We start from the raw sequence: 14,966 nt of genomic DNA, 5'->3' as shown, positions 1-14,966 counted from the left end.
AAAGCGTTTGCACTAACCAGATCCTGTTAAAAACATTAAATTCTGCCTCAGAGACACTGTGAAGACATGATTGAGTCTGCTGAGCCCAATGGTCACGTGACAAATATTCACTGAAAATCTGTTTACACAGAGCAGAGAGGAGAGGACAGGAGAGGCTGTTTACACAGAGCAGAGAGGAGAGGACAGGAGAGGCTGTTTACGCAGAGCAGAGAGGAGAGGACAGGAGAGGCTGGAAACACTTCAGCCTCTACTTCATATACTTAACTATACAATATTTGGAGAGAGCTGTTTTGTTTTGTTTTTCTTTTTGGTAATTCATTTTTTTAGTCACTTGAATTTGCATTTTTTGTGTGTCTTTTTTCTGATTTCTGTCACTCTAACTTTGTTATTCTGCACAAAGACATGTTCGAGTTGTTCCCACTTCTAGCCATGATTGTGCTGATAGAGCTGCAGGACTTATAGATTTATAGAGATTTTATATATTACAAATTTTATATTTTATAATTTAATATTAAAAATATACCTACAGGAGAAGTTTAACTATTTTCAGCTCTTCACTCTCACTTTGCACAAATGATTCACACACACACACACACACACTGCTGCTAGTTTGCAGCCACCGTCGCTTTACTGAAAGTCTGCGGTTGGATGGTCAGAGAACAGAGAACTACTCCCAAGTTTGTCCTTGAGAGGAGACACACACACACACACACACACACACACACACACACACACACACTGTACCATCTGCAGTGGAATCCATTCTCCTCCACAGCTTTATTACTAGATTTATTTACTGAGTCTGCTTCAGGTGCTACTGTGAGACCTGCTCGCCCCACAGGTGAGCCCCAGCGGCGGCGGCGATTATGACTCTATCAGCCGCCGCATTAAGTGTCAGCAGCAGCAGCAGGCGGGACAGTGAGGCCGCTGCAGGCCGGAGTCACAGAGGGATAATCGGACACAGCGTCCCGTTTCAGGCCGCTCGTTAGCAGCTCTCTGCTCCTCCACACACACACACACACACACACACATCATGGCTGAAAGGTTGTGTTCACCTTGCCTCTGTGATGGGAGTCATCTCCGGCAGTAAACACAAGATAAGACATGACTGTATTAAAGCCACGCCAGCAGCTTGTTGACTGAATGTTGGCAGTATTTGTAAGAAAGGGCGAGATAAAAAAAAAAAAAGAGGCATTAAAGTAGCAATCTTCCTCATCTGCCAACTCCCTTTGTCACTTTCCAGCATCTTTCACATTTAATATTCCCCCTGCCTGAGGTTTTTTTTTAGTTTTTTTTTTTTTAGCACATTTGGAACTCATTACCAGCCAGGTGTAGTCTCATCTTGTAATGACAGATGGCTTTCTTTTAATTCCAGACAGATGCTTCCCTTTTTTCTTTTTTTTTTTAATGACCTCTTTTTTTTCTCCCTCATGCGTTGCCGCTGTGAGGTTCATTAGCACAAACAGGGCTTAGCAGAAGTCTTGGGGAGAGATTAGGGTCACAGTATTTTAGGGATGCTGGCCAAGCCCTGCCGCTCTGATCATCATGCAGGACAGGACGGAGGAGACGAGCTCTGAGGACGTCTCCACTGCTGCTTCAGCACTTACCTCCAAACATAACGAGACAAAAAGGGGATTCATTGTTTCTGGTTCATTGGTAACTCCATGCATGTCTGCTGAGGAGATTTGGAGAGTTTTAGAAGTCTTTTCGCTACTTAAATGCATCGTGGCTTTTCAAAATAAACTTCACAGGACAACTTCGCATGATAACTACTTGACTAAGTTTTGGATAAAATTACTTCTTCTGGTTCTGCAGGTTAACTCCAGATAAAACTGACTCCTCGTTCATACAGGACACGAACACTGACCTACTGGGTCAAAGTCAAGTGGTTTTATTGTGCAGATTAAAGCACTTTTCAAAGTTTATTTTGAAAAGCCCCTTTCTATGTAACTGGTGCAAAGTGACACAAACTGGAACAGAATCAAAGAGGTTTCTGTGTTCGGCGAATCAGACCAGCAGGGTCACAAAAAAACATCAGTATGTGGCGTTGAAGTGCATCTGTTTCAGTGGTGGAATGTAACTAAGTACATTTACTCAAGTACTCTACTCAAGTACAATTCTCAGGTACTTGTACCTTACATGAGTATTTCCATTTTATGAATCTTTATACTTCCACTCCACTACATTTATCTGACAGCTTAAGTTACTTTTCAGGTTGAGATCTAACATGAAAACATGATACATTTAAAGTGATTATGCATTTTTATAAATGAAACTACACAACAGTATATTTAGTAGTAAAAATGAGCCCTACCCAAACCAAATTAAAACACTGCTTACACAAATGCATCAATAATAATAAAACAATATATTTAGATTATATATAAAACAGTCTGAGTGGGTCCATTCTGCATAACTAGTACTTTTACTTTTGATACTTTAAGTACATTTTGATGCTGGTACTTTTATACTTTTACTTCAGTAAGTTTTGAATACAGGACTTTTACTTTTAGTGGAGTCATTTCACAGTGTGGTATTAGTACTTTTACTAAAGTAAGAGATATGAATACTTCTTCCGCCACTGGTCATCTGTCAACTTTTAGTTCGATTTTGAGCTACTTTCAATGGAAAAGCAACTTCAATTGTACTTTATGTCTTTTTAGGTCCAGAATCTCTATTTAAACATATCTGAATATGGATTAAATGGCAAATGGACTGCACTTATGTAGCACTATAGTCTTTGTGACCACTTTAATCGCTTTACAAGTGAGGTTATCCTATCATCAGGAATTAATTCACACAACGCAGCATCGGGAGCATTATGGGGTTCAGTATCTTGCCCATGGATACTTCGACATGTAGAGGCTGCTTGAAGCTGCTTGAAGCTGCAGCTATTTTAGGATTAAGATACACTGAAAAAACCTGAAAACGAGTCAAAACCTTAGCTATTGGCTTAATTGTTTACATCAGGGGGTAAAGGGTCGCTGTGGTTGCAGCACGAGCACACCTGATACAACCCATTTAATCACCTGAACTGTGCACTCAATCAGGTGTTCTCCTGCAAAAACCTGCAGCCACACCGACGCTTTCAAGGATCAGTTTGACAACTCAAACACGATCAATCAATGCTACTCGGACAAACTGCTCTTGCAAATGTAAACCAGGCCTATAGATGCAGATATCTGCCTTCAGAGATTCAGCTGGAGGTGCAGAATAATCTCAGAGTCTGAGTGAGTATATCACTTGTGCATTATTTTCTGTATGTTGACCTTGGGGAATAGTTTTCTTTCTCACTTCCACCACGTCTCACAATCTTCCTGTATGTTTTTAATTCCTTCCTCTCCCTCTCTGACGTATTGACAGGCGCTTCGGTTGAATATTCTGCCAGTGTTGCGTCTGGTAAAAGTGTCAGCGCGTGATTTATAACCGTTACACTTAACGTGCAGACGAGCACAAGCAGCCGGGAAACACGCTGTTTACATTCAGGAGGCGTCCGACTGTGACCCCCATCAGCCCCGCACGTCCCCCTCTCCTCCATCTCCATCTCTTATTATTTCATCATTTATTCTGGAATAACTGATTTATTTCTGACCCTTGAGGAGACGCTGGTCCACCTAAAGATAGTTTCCTTTTGTGTCTGAGACTTTCAGAGTCACATGTCTGTCTAAATGCTGCTTTAGAGGCTTTTCCATCCTGAGGGGAACAATAATCCCTGCATCCTTGTACTTTTTTGGTGCTGTCGGGTGGTTGATGGTAAATACTTTCACTTTAGCGTCAGAATCAGCTTCCAAAAAGCCATATTGGTTTAATCCTAATCCACTCAGCATTATATCTCTGAACCTTTAGGAGCTCAGAAGCTAAAAGAGCACAACAAATGTCCAATAAAATGCTGTGAAGCTCCTTATTTCTTTGTTCCTCTCAGTGTGAGGGTGAAGATGTCTCTCGGGGTGATTGGAGTTTACAGATAGATCGGAAAGGAAAACACGACTGACAGCGTCTCGTGGAGCTCGGCTCTCTGCTCCAGCTGCCGGGTCAGCGAGCGTCTGACTGCTGTCAGCGAGAAGCTTCTTCACTGGAGCTGGAGACGCTGACACCTGTCGGGTTAACAGACTCAGGCCGCGACGCACAACACACACGACTCTATCCTGTACAAGACGCTGGTCCTCTGCATGTAGATTCACACTTCAACCAGCTGGCTCCAGGTTTATTTCATGTTTTTGAAGCCGACACAGATATCAGAGCAGGTTTAAACAAGACCACAAGCATTTTCAGCAGCTCCTGTCACATTTTACACACTGTGGCCTTGTTTTTCTTTGTAATCTCTAAGTCCTGCAGCTCCATGGAATCAGCACAATCATGGCTAACTCAAATATGTCTTTGTGCGGAATTTATACTGTATATACAACATTTTTCCAATTGCCCACAAGTGTCACAAATGTTATAAAAAAACAAACACAAAAAGGCCAAAAATGATGTGAAACTACCAAAAAAGACCTACAATGACCAAATAAGACATAACATGGCAAAAAGACTTAAAAACAAAACAAAAAAAGACAAAAAAACACAAAAAAGCCAAAAAAACACAAAATGGCTAATTAAGATGTAAGATGACTAAAAAAAGACGTAGAATGATCAAAAAGGACACACAATGACCAAAAAACACCATAAAATAACCAAAAAGAGACCAAAAAAGGCATTAAATTACAAAAAAAACACAAAATTACCTAAATAGTTTTCTCCATATATTATACATATTCTCATTATTGTCATGTTTCCAGCCTCTCCTGTCCTCTCCTCTCTGCTCTGTGTTTGTCACATGACCGTTGGTCTCAGCAGAATCAATCATGTCTTCACAGTGTCTCTGAGGAGCAGAATTTAATGTTTTTAACAGGATCTGGTTAGTGCAAACGCTTTATTTTAAATGACACATGTAGAATAAAGAGATTCTGACACAAATATCAACATTTTAAGCTTTTTATTTTGTCCCGCCGGACAGTTTTGGGAGGTTCAGGGTTAAGGAGGAGGATGGGTGGTGCTGGCAAACAGTCTTTTCTGTCGTTTAGGTTGGAGATGTTGTTGTTTATTACAGACGAAGAGGGTCAGATATTACATATTGCACCTTTAGCGTCATAATTTCTGTTGACTTCTGTTTTTCTCTCCAGTTTCAGAACTAAATTCTGAGGATGTACAACAAAACCTGAGTGATTCTAACACAGCAAGTGAACCATTAAGTATCTCTAGAAACTTTTCAATTGACAGTTTGAGTAATTTAATGCTTTTTTTAACTTCAAAAAAGTGTGATTAACTTCAGTGTTTTGTTGCTTCAACCTGTTTGTTTAATGGACTAAAGGTGAACGATCATTAAGTAAAAACAAATGTACCTCTCTCTTCGGGTGCTCTGTCAATAGATAATCAATGCTCAGTCACCTCTCCTCTGAAAGCATTAAAACAGGAGAAAGAAAATTCCTTTTAACTCTGCTGAACTTCATCCTCATCCTCACATTAAACCTGCATCAGTTCCTGCCTTGAGCTGCTAGGGGCAGCAAAGCCAGCTGCACAACAACTCAGCAGAATTAGCATTTATATGGAGCTGCAAATGTGTCCAGCTGATGAGTGTAAAATCCAATATTCATCGGTTATCTGCTCGATGTTTCACTTTGTTCATCAGCTCCAGTGTCTGTCAGCCGTCTGTCAGTTTATCAGAGCGACACATGAAAACCTTGAGGAGCTCAAAAAAACACAGCGACCGATCCGACGCATTGTATACAGTCATTTAAAGGTTTAATCTGTCCTTTATCTGCATTAAAACATCTTAAAATCAATTCATCTTATGTCTCATATGTTGTTGAGAGTAAAAGCTGTCATTACATTACTTTGTTATCCAGTTTTAATCCACATTTTCATGAAAAACTTTAAGATCTTGGTTGTCTTCATTATATAATATAACCAAATGAAGGATTTTAATCATCTGACGTCTGGATCTGAAGTTCACTTGTTATTAGATGATTAAATGGGCATTATTGGTGCTAATCAGCTCTTGAGAATGGGCAAGTAGGGTCTGATCTACCTGCTGGCGGGTTAAACAGGTTGTTATTAGTCCGTTCAGAGGCGGCTCGCTGAAAACAAAGTGGCTACGTTTAGTTTAAAGGCTGCAGTTTTTTTAAACTGCACCACAAAACCACTTCATCCTTGGTTTGGGCAAGAAACAAAGTTTTAAAAAGTTAAATTAATACATGTAAATGCAAGAAGTAAAGGTGTTACAAGGACAGTGTGACAGGTCACATGAAAACTGACTTCTAATAATATTCAACAACTTTTTTTTTCAGCACATAAAACAAAAACATAATTATGATTTAGCTGTTTGTAGAGCTTCACTGGTGAGTTATTTAAATGTGAAGTTTTACCTCATAAATACTTGAGTAGCAGTTAGATAGATGGGTGGTGGTTGTTGGTTGTTGTTGTTCGGTTGGTTGGTTGGTTGTTGGTTGTTGGTTGTTGCTTGCTTGCTTGCTTGGATGTTGGTTGGTTGGTTGGGTAGTGGTTGGTCGGTTGGTTGGTTGGTCAATCACAGATAGATAGATAGATAGATAGATTTAATTGTCAACAAAATATTGTTTGCATCACTATAAAATATCAGCATTAGTAAAAAAAAAAGTCCATAATTGGCAATATAAATTAGCATTCATAAATAAAGATCATGGAGACTCGAGAGGAACAGTCACAGGGTCGACTAAAAGGTTAATTACTTGGGGAGCTAATTTTACAGCACGCTGATGGTGGTAATAGAATAGAAGTCAGAGGTCAGCATAAACACTGGAAATCATACTCTGAAGAACTTTAGTTCAGCTGATCATAATCAAAATATCTCTGTCTGCACCAAAGTGATACACAGTGTAATGTCAGATCTAGGAGAGTAGAAAACAGGCCTCAGTCGTGGTGTTACTCTAGTGTAAATATGAGTATTGTGAGGGAACCCGTGGTGTCCTCAGTTTGTCCAGCCTGCAGAGCGACAGAGATCCCAGGACCGTCTGCTGTTAGAGGATCAGGCAGAGCAAACAGTCGGCTCCGCTGCTGACATTTCCTCTCTCCGTCACGCTGTCGGAGGGGAATCGTCCTCCAGACAAACGCAAACAGCCGCCTGCAGACTCAACTTTACGTCAGGAATTCTGTTGCCTGAATGATCTCCTCACTGTCTCACTGTTTGTCTATTATTATGTCTAACCTTTGAAAGAGTTCTGCTGCTGCAAACACAGTTCATTTCACAGGTTTTAACAAGAGTCTTCACCAAAGAATTCTTCAACAGTGGTTGTATCTCTTAACAAGTATTGTGTGCATATTTTAAAATCCAGATCTTTTGATTAGTGTAAACACTGTCTACCATATGATTTGCATCAGGTGTGACTGTGACCCTTTCAACACTTCCTTCCTCTAAAATCTGCCTTTGTATGCAACACATCCTTTGAACTATACGGGTGATCAGGCAGGTGAGAGTACATTATATAAAATATAAACAAATATAAGACTCCTCTTACATATGGCCATTTAAAGGTTGAATCTGTCATTTAAAATGTCTAAAATCAACTGGACTTGTGTTATATCCATTGTTGAGAGTAGAAGCTGTCATTAAATTACTTTTTCTTCCAGTTTTAATCCACATTATTACAAAAAAACTTTAAACATCTTTGTGGTTTCTAACAATTTTTTCTAGCCGAATGAAAAATTTCAATCATTGGATGTGTTGCTCCTTCACCAAAAAGCGCCCTATTTCGGGCCAATTTTACACTTTTGTAGTTAGGTGGCGCCGGAAGTGAAGATACAGAGTATAAAGAAAGACAAAATCTACTTTGGGAAGATGCCTCAACAGTTACGTTACTTTACTTCTGTGCAAAGCTGCGTCACCTCCCGTGTCACATTTTACAACATGTCCATTTTATTTCTTTTAACTCTCTTTTCTTACACCTAACCATGTAGTTGTTTCCTTCACCTTAGAGAAGTAGTCTTGTTGCCTCATCCTAACAAAACTCTGACCCTTTTACAGTGTTAACATGTGTTTAGCTTAAGGACGTAGTGATCTCTCGTACTGCGAAAGATGCTTAATTGTGATTTACTGAAGTTTATTTTAATTCAGTCCCACACACACTCTGCCCTGCTGCCACAAATACTCACTAGAGCACCAAATATGGATTAATCCGCCGCTGAAAATAGTTCCCAACAAATGCACCATTTTCCTCCTGTTTGTTTTATAAAAAAAAATACAGTTAGAAGCTTTTTTTTTTTTTAGAAAATTGCTGAAGCTTTTTTAAATGAAACTACATATTTGTGAGGTGTTTTTGGAGGAACAAATTAGCTTGGAGCTGATAGACAGAAAGACAGACTACTGAGAGACAGAACAGCATGATGGTTTCAGCCTGGAATAAAAAAAAACAGTGCAGATATTCAAACAGAAAGCGATTCATAAATCCTCAAACTTCTCCACATTCTGCAGCATTCAGCCCCAGGTCCTGGCGGTCGCCTTCAGCTGTGACAGTTTATTGGTTTCACTGCAGAGGTTTAATGGTGCTATTTATTATTATAAATACCATTTCAGTTTTATTCCTGCTGTGACAAAAAAATATATCGTCTCCGGGAGGAAAAAAAGCTACAAACATCAATAATTTATGGAAATCTTTGGACTGAAGAAGGTCAGATTAAAAGGAACAAAGTGTTGGCTCTTTGGCAGCTGCAGGCGAAATATTTTACCTCCAAACTTATTCATGTGTTTAAAGATTTTTTTAGGTAATCTTTGACTTCTCCGGCTCTCTGCTGGGAGGTGGCTGGAGGATCCTGAAACTGCAGTTGTTGAGGAGTTTTGCTGCAAATCGATAAAACCAGAATCACCACCTGCACCTGTAAGTAACCTTTAAGTTTTTGCCCCTGCAGATGCATGATTATTTTTCTTGCACAAGTCATATCCTTCAGTGCAAATCCTCAAATTCTGCTTCCAGAGCTGCTTGAAAAGTATAAAATAACAGACACTTTACTAAAGAGTCTGTTGACCAATCAGAGGCTGTGTTTCTTTTAAAAAATATATAATTATCTTTTTATTAGGAAATTTCAACAATTGACAAGTACAAATGGATTTACAGTTATTAGTATCAAAATTGTACAGAGCCAAGGGTTTTGTATCAATAACTTCTTGTTCAAAATGTTCATTGTCCATTCCCTTTTAATAATATAAATATGTAAAGAAAAAATAAAATACAAAAACATACAATTTAACTATTTACATCCAGAGGGGTATGGAGGCAAAAAGGTAAATACATAGCATGAATAAATGAATATAAATGTCTGTAGCAGTTAGGCATCATTCAGTTGTATTCATGTAGTCTAGTCATCGAGTAAAAACGATAGTTGCATGAACTATTCAGTTTTTATGAATTAAAAAAAATCACGATCCATCCCTCCTGTTGTGTCTTGAAAGCAAAAATATTCAAGTTTTACAGTTTGGCTTTAAAAAATCCTAGAAAAACAACAACATGACTTATCTTAAATCCTCCATAAGTAATCCTACATGCACTAAAACATGTGAGTTACAAGCCAAACTTAACAATGAGTCATATTCATGTGTTGTTTTTGTCAAAAAATTATAAAAATCTGCAGAAGGTTTGATATTTATTCTTTTCTCACAAATGTGTTTTTAAAGTCTGAACTCACTTTATAAACAAACCGAAACCCCCCAAAATAAAATTTTAACACCTAAAAACCTCTTTAAACCTCTTAATAAGTAGCTGAAGTGTGCACACACAGTTTAAATTGAGCTGATTGAGTCTGATGAGGACCGAGGGACTCTCAGGTGTTTTCCATTGAGTCTAATTACAGAAGTCTCTATATAAACAGTTGGTTCCTTTGTTCTGTTTGCCTCTGACCTGCAGCTGAATCAGAGCAATATGCTAACTATATCAGGCATTTGGCTTTGTGACCTTCTCCTCACTTGTGCACCCTGTCTCCTCTTGTGAAAACATGTTTGAGTTTTGTATCAAGTCAGAATAAGTCAGAATTGAAAAACAAATCTAGTTTAATCTAGTTTCACCTGGAAAAAGTCCCCAGTGCCTTCATATCATCCTGCAGCTCTTTATATTTCAGGATCACAGACCTGTTCATCCTCCATCAGCTCAGAATGACTTTACGTTCTGTAGTTTTGTCTGAGCCAAACAAACTGAGATTTTTGAGTCTGAAACTAATAAACTTAGAGGACAAACATTCACAGATAACCAATATGGTGCCCAATATAATTAATTTTTGAACTGGAATAAGAAATGGACCCTTTTTATGTGGATTTTTCACTGATATGACTCTGCAAATATACTCAGAAGGTTTTCTTCAACAAATAACTTAATATTCAACAAACATTATTTCAGTCAGTTATCTTTCCCTAAATAAGTCACCTTTACAATGAGGTACCACTTGTAAGAATTGTGCATTTGTGGAATGAGCAGCTAAACGTGTGGGTTGTGCCCAAAGAAATGTGCTGTTTAATAGTGTTTCCAAACTTTTTTTGAGGAGATCTTTGATAGGCTAATAAGGCTGCGTTCAGACTGCAGGCGAATCTGATTCAAATCAGATTCCTACTCAAATCTGATTTTTAGGGCTGACTGTCCACACTATTTTTAGCAAGTGTCCAAATCGGATATGGCTCTGTTCAGACTGGGCCACAATATTGACTGATCTGACAGGTTGCCATAGTAACGGCGTCAGAGCGTCTGACGTTGTCACGGCGTCAGACGTCATTTAATTGCGACAAGAACAAGAACAACAAACATGAGGGAGGCAGGTCACCTCAGTATATTGCCCTTATCACCGTCCAGTAGAGGTGCAGAACATCACAGACGCACCAGGGGAGAAACCGGGCGGATGGACGCCCCCTTTGGGCCCGCATGAGTCAGGCGCGGCTGCCGGTGGACACCTCGTTTCCGCGCTGCCGGCGCTACGCGAAGAGTGACGTCACGGACAGTCAAAACCGATCTGAGTATTTGGAGCGGTTCAGACTGAGACACATCTGTCTAAATGTGATCTGAAACTACCTCCCGAAGGTGGTTTCGATCCGTTTCGCAAAAATCGGATTTCATGTGATTTGTGACTGTTCATACTTCAAAAGAGCCTTCCAGTTCCAATCTGGATGGGCTAAAAATCGGATTTTGGCTGGCAGTCTGAACGTGGCCTAAATCAGTTGGGCTCTTAAACAAACTGAGTGTCGTTCGTGTCTTGTGTCAAATCAGAACGTTCATTTATTTTAGTTAGAGTTAAGTTCCATAATGTATATTACTTAAGCAGAAAACCTTTGATCTCTTGCAAAACCTAACCAAGTAGTTTTGTTTTAGTTCACAATGTTTATCATGTGATTGTAATCCAGGAAAAAACACATTTCCCTGTGACATATTTAATGTTTTTTGCTAAATCTTCAACTTTATTTAGTTTCTGTTTCCCCTCTGGGCTGTTAATCACATTGGATCCATTGTGTGTGACGTGATATGTATATAAATTTGAGTTGAAAGTTATATTTCTTTTCTTTTTAACAAACTAAAGAGTTAGTATAGTTCTTTTCTGCAGTGTGTATAATCTGCACTTATTTTTACACAATTTGAGCTCTGTGTCATTAATAAAATTGTCCTCACAGAGGAGCTGAAAATAAAGACGTCAGTAATGTTTAATATTCAACATAAAAACATTTACCCGTGGATTTCCATAAACCCCAGATGAATCAGGATGAAGTGTTGTTAATAATTACTGTGAACAAGAGTAAAGTCGTCTCTGTTAATCACCCATAAAACTCCACCATCAGACGTGAGAAGGTGAGCATCCAGGCTGCCGTTTCACCCATTAGGTGCATCATGAACCACCCAGTTAAGATTCTGGTCCATGTCTGGGCTCACTCAGCGAGGTGACATCAGCGAGGTCACCTGCAGGAAACCTGTGGGAAGGTTCACACAGTTAATTGTTAAATATTTAAAGTGTCCTCCTGAGAGTAACCGAGGCGATTGCTAATCATCATTCTCCATGTATTCTTTACTCATTATGTATGAGCCACGAGTCTGAAATCACACACATCAGATATTCTGAGCAGACGACTGTGTGTCTTTATTCTGCAAGTGACAAGAATGGTTAAATAATTGTCTGGAAAGAAAAACAGAGCTGCCACAAATGTTGATTTTTCAACATGAAATTCTTTCAGCGTCCAATTCCTCAAAGAAAAGAATGTTTTCTTTAAAAAAAAAAAAAAAAATCAACCAGAAATGCAAAGTTTATTGTAGAAAGAAACTCTGAAAACAGGCATTTCAACAGTTTCCGGAACCGAACTGACCAAAACTTGTGTTAAAATGTCGATATTTGTGTCAGAATCTCTTTATTCTACAGGTGCCATTTAAAATAAATTGTTTGCACGAACCAGATCCTGTTAAAAACATTAAATTCTGCTCCTCAGAGACACTGTGAAGACATGATTGATTCTGCTGAGACCAACAGTCACATGACAAATATTCACTAAAAATCTGTTTACACAGAAGAGAGAGGAGAGGACAGGAGAGACTGTTTACATAGAGGAGAGGACAGTATTCCTGGCTCAGGACACTTGGAAAATATATAATGGAATTTTATTCCAATTTAAAAAAAAATAATTTAACAGAAAAGTTCAACTTTATTCATGATTTCTGTCATTCTAACTGTATTATTCTTCTGCTGATTCCATAGAGCTGCAGGATTTATTCATAGAGATTGTATATGTTGCAGTGAAATACAAGGACACAGTGAGGAAAATGTAAAAAGAGCAAAAATCGCCCTGGAACAGCTCGGGCCTGGTGTGTTTTAGGATCATAATTCAGCACTGTAACTGTATATTTTGTGTTGAACTGCAGGAGTAGAAATATAATTAACAGCTTATTCTCACACATTAATTGGAGCTGCTTAATTTATGGTCGAATGAACTAAACTGTTATTGTTATTGTTGTTGCTAAGGGAAAAAAAGGAAATCAGCAGTCATTTCTGTTCGACTGACACCTGTTTGAGATGCAGATCATTTATTGGTATTATTATTGTTATAATTCGATGTTATGAGGGCAGATTTATTGGGATTAATGTGGGTCTTGTGTTAACAGTCTACATAACTAAAAACTAAAGATTTTTAACTTTTATCAGAGAGAGAAGTCTTTCCTTGGAGGGGCGGACTTTTTACCCACCACTTATAAACTTATAAAAGTAAATAACATGTTGAATTTCAACATATTTCAACTACAAATGTGTTGCAATCCAATCTCACTCTAACACGTGACGACTGCAACACATTTTATACTTTCAATATCCACATCTTCTCAGTAGTTTTTTAATTTTCTGCAGCTTTAACTCTATTTCAAAGGGGAAATATTGCACCTCTACATTAACATTTATAAAATATAATGCATTATTACAGGTGCATCTGAAGAGAATATGGTGGAAAAGTCCATTTCCAGTAGTTCAAGTCAAATAGCCCCAACCAAGCATTGAGTCATATAGATAGACATACTTTTCAGAGGCCAACATTTCCATATTAAACATACGTTTTAAATTTGGTCTTTTGTAATAATCAATTTTTTTGAGACACTGAATTTTAAGTCTTCATTAAATGTGAGCCATAATCTTCATAATTAGAAGAAATTAAATTAATTAAGACATGAAATGTTTCATTCTGTGTGTAACAGATCTATATAATGTAAATATAATTTTCACTTTTTGAATTTAATTACTGACATAAATAAACTTTTCTATGATATTCTAATTTATTGAGATGCACCTATATATGCACCTGATGCACCGTTAGCTGTTTTTTTTTTTGTTGTTTGTTTTTTGCATGGTCAACTAATGTCTAATGACTGAAATAAATAAAATAAACAGTTAATGCATCAATGATCCAGTAATTTATCTGTGTGGGTTTAGTTTGCACAGTAGCAGCTGCTGCCAGTCACAATTCTTCACTTGTTGACAACTCATAAATAGTTTCTCCCATCTTCTCTGCATAACAGCATTTTTTTTCTCCTGCAGGATGAAGGTCAAAGGTCCTGCTGCATTTCTCCAGCAGGAGCTTCCGTCCTCAGTGAGGATTTAGTGACAGTCTTTGTGTGGATGTGGCTGGACAGCGGTCAGGGTGTCACCTCCAGCTTCCTCATTAGGACTCGTGCTCTGAATGCAAAGTGTTGAAAGTGACAGCGGATTAAAGCGTGCAGAGTGATGATGCCGGAGCAGCCGTAGAGGGACGGGAGACACTGACGGAGCTCCTGTCCCTCGCTGACTTTGACTGCAGTGTCATTTACACAGACCGTCTGTGTACATTATCTTCTACAACACCAGGATTCATCATGGAGTCTGTTTCTGCAGGAATCTGCTCAGAACGGCTTCTAAATACCAGGTTTCATGGAGTGTTTTATCACAGAGCTGGATCACGTCATCTGAAACAATTTTTAAAAAATAACCTGTACATTATTATGGCAAATATCAATCATCAAACACACAGCTTCTTAATATATTTTCCTCATTTTTTAATCAATAATTAATAATCAGTTTTTCTTCCATTATAAACATTTTTTTAATCGTTTCTGTCTTAATATTCAACAGTAAAATATATATATATTTTTTTCTTTTAGAATTTTTCTCTCAAACTGCACCTGGGAACAACATGTTTAAAACTGCAACAAATTTTTGAGTGTTATATACTAAAAATCTGGGTTTATCTTACACTTTACAGCCTTAAATATGTTATTCAGAATCATAAAAGAAAATAATTGAAATTCTTACATGACTCAATCCATTACTTGTTGAATTAAAAGTCAATTGGCATGATTTTCTTCTTTTGGGACAACATATAATCAAACATTCATGCTCTCACCCTTTTGATTTTATTGATCACATGACCGTTTCTTGTCCTAACCTCAGGACAAACTTCATATTTTCACCTTTTTTTAATT

At 38.1% G+C, this 14,966-nt stretch overlaps 1 long non-coding RNA gene across 1 annotated transcript; it reads left to right on the top strand.

The window, feature by feature from the left end:
- The first annotated feature begins 2,643 nt into the window (after positions 1-2,643).
- Positions 2,644-14,635, top strand: LOC131983865 (uncharacterized). Its single transcript, XR_009395503.1, has 3 exons — positions 2,644-3,230; positions 8,766-8,888; positions 14,047-14,635. It is a non-coding gene; the product is annotated as an uncharacterized LOC131983865 (long non-coding RNA).
- The last annotated feature ends 331 nt before the right edge of the window (positions 14,636-14,966 follow it).

The sequence above is a fragment of the Centropristis striata genome, chromosome 13 (assembly GCF_030273125.1).
Source record: "Centropristis striata isolate RG_2023a ecotype Rhode Island chromosome 13, C.striata_1.0, whole genome shotgun sequence".
In the NCBI taxonomy this organism is placed as follows: Eukaryota; Metazoa; Chordata; class Actinopteri; order Perciformes; family Serranidae; genus Centropristis; species Centropristis striata.
The sequence above is the reverse complement of the archived record's forward strand: the minus strand, read 5'-3'. Positions and strand labels throughout refer to the sequence as shown.